Raw genomic sequence first — 2,830 nt, 5'->3', positions numbered from 1 at the left:
CCTATCAAGATACAGGAACCCTACAGAACACCAAACAGACAGGATCAAAAAATAAATTCAACACAAAATACTAAAAACTACAAGGGTAAAAACTGAATCACATATAAATAAAGGTAGGCATAAGAATAACAACTGGCTTCCAGAATGGAGACTCTTAAAGCCAGAAGGGCCTAGACGACGTTCTACAAACTCTGAAGAACCACAGAAGACATCTGAGACTACTGTGGCCCGTAAACTACCAATCAAAATCAAGGGGGGAAAAATTCCACCACAAAGCCAAATTTAAGCAGTATCTAACTACCAATCCAGCTCTACAGAAGGAACTATAGTAATAAAAAAAATTTTAAAGCATATGGTGTTGGCATTAAAAAAAAAAATAGATACCCTAATCAATGAATCCAACTGAATACACAGATATAGTCTATGGACACCTGGTTTTGGACAAAGTAGAAAAGAAAGCATCTTCAACAAATGATGCTGGGCATGCTGGGTGGCAATGTGTAGAAGAACACAAACAGATCCGTAATTATCACCCCATAGCAAACTCAACTCCAGGTGGATCAAGAACCTCAACGTCAAGGCTCTGAATGTGATATAAGAGAAAGCAGGGAATAGGCTTGAGCTCAACGATCCAAAAAACACGGATCCTGAAGAGACCACAAAGATCACAGGAGCTAAGATCAGCAATTAACAGACACAACCTCAGAAAGCTGAAAAAAGCTTTGTACTAGAAAGGTCACCATCATTTGGACAAAACAGCAGACTACAGGATGAAAAGATCTTTACCAATTACACATCTAATAGAGGGTTAAGATCTAAAATATATAAAGAACCAAAAAAGCTATACTTCAAAAAAAAAATTAAAATTGTGTTACAAAACCAATAGAAAAGGCTGGTCGACTCTGTTAGGCTGAGACAGGAGGGTCCTCGGCTAAAGCCCAAAGACATCAAAATGGTGGGAGTCGTGTCGTGGCCCTGGAGACTAGGAGGACTTCGGATCCGCTCATCCTCACTCCCCACAGAGAAGACCGAGCTGATTCAGAAGTCCAAGATGGTGGAGCAGGCCGAGTGCTACGACAACATGGCCACCTTCTTGACAACTGTGACGGAGCCAACAAGGAGCACAACTTGCTGTTGGTGGCCTACGAGAACGTGCTCGGGGGCCACAGGTCCTCCTGGAAGGTCGTCATCTCGAGCGTCGAGCAGATGACCGACACCTCCAACAAGAAGTTGCTGCCAATCGAGGACTGCTTGGAGAAAGTGAAGTCGGAGCTGAGGTCCGTCTGGTATCGTCCTGGAATTGTTGGATAAGTATTTAACAGCCAAGGCAAACTAATCCAGAGGGTAAGGTCTTCGATCTGAAAATGAAGAGAGATTACTTCCGGTATCTTGCTGAAGTAGCTTGTGGTGATGATCGAAAACTGACGATAGATAATTCACAAGGAGCCTCCCAAGAAGCATTTGATATAAGCAAAAAAGCGAGGCAAGGTGCATGCCCAGTCTGCCTGGGGCTGCCTCTTGACGTTTCTGGGTTTTCCTATGAGATCCTTAGCAATCTACAGCTTGCCTGCACTCCAGCTAACACGGCTTTTGATGAAGGCATCGCAGAGCTCAATGCACACTAAACGAAGGCTCCTACAGTGACAGCACCCTCAGCATGCAGCTACTTAGAGACAACACTCTGGACATCAGACAGTGCAGGCAAAGAATGTGATGCAGCAGAGGGGGCCGAAAACTAAAGGCATCCGGGGCACCTTCCTCCTTCTCCTCAAGAAAACCTTTTTCCATCTCCATTCCTTATTCCACTTGGATTTCCTCTAGCAAGGAAGCCCAATTCACGCGTACGGGATCAACTGTTCATAGTCTTTTCACACTGCAGCTTTTTGGAAAACTCCATCCCTTGGTTTGTGTTTTCTCGGCCTTCCTGGTGTGCAGTTACTGCTGTAGAAACGTATCAATAGCTTCAGTTCATGTAAATATGAGTGACTTCCAGACACGTGTGTAGAGGACTGACACCACAGTTGGCATTTGAGTAATCTGAACCAGTTCTGCAAGTGACTGTGTTTGGTATCACTGTGAAGATGTGGAAATGTATTGCATTAATCAGTTTAAAGTGATTGTAGTAATGACTTGATTTCTCCATTCCTGCCCTGACCCTTCTTTGGGATTTTCCTTTAGGAAGCAACTGTTCCATACTCTTATTACACATTCCTTCTCAGTAGGAATTCAGAAGTGTCTGAATGGGAAAGCGCTTAATGCTTCGCCTTGGAGTCTGGCCTTGGAGGCACAGATTAAAATGTCTCCTATGTCACATGTTCTGGAGGTTACATCTATCTGTGACAACAGGGAGTTTCCTTATGCATTCTTCATTTGCTGCTGTTTAAATTGATACCTTCCTTCCCAATAAAAATTCACTTACACTTCAAAAAAAAAAGAGAGAAAAAAACTAAGGAGAAAATTCTCAAAAGATAAAACACAAACGGTTGCAAACACTTGAAGCGATGTTCAACATCCTTAATCGTCAGGGAAATGCATATCAACACCACTTTGATATTTTATCCTATACAAGTCAGAATGGCCAAGGTCAATAAAACAAATGACAACTTAACACTGGCGAGGATATGGGATACAGGGAACACTCATTCATTGCTGGTGGAAATATAAACTTATATAGCCTCTATGGAAATCAATGGGTGGCTCTTTAAGAAGCTGGGACTCAATCTACCATAAAATCCAGCTATACCAGACTTGGGCATATACCCAGTGGGCTCTACACTCTACTATGGAGGCATTTGTTCATCTGTATTCATTGCTGCACTATTCATAATAG

The 2,830-nt window shown here is 42.7% G+C and overlaps 1 pseudogene across 1 annotated transcript; it reads left to right on the top strand.

The window, feature by feature from the left end:
- The first annotated feature begins 947 nt into the window (after positions 1–947).
- LOC311589288 (14-3-3 protein theta-like) lies at positions 948–2,096 on the top strand (annotated as a pseudogene). The gene has a single exon. The product of its transcript is annotated as a 14-3-3 protein theta-like (transcript).
- Positions 2,097–2,830: the final 734 nt, after the last annotated feature.

This window comes from Acomys minous (genome assembly GCF_964271855.1).
Source record: "Acomys minous genome assembly, chromosome: 18".
Taxonomy (NCBI): domain Eukaryota; kingdom Metazoa; phylum Chordata; class Mammalia; order Rodentia; family Muridae; genus Acomys; species Acomys minous.
The sequence above is the reverse complement of the archived record's forward strand: the minus strand, read 5'-3'. Positions and strand labels throughout refer to the sequence as shown.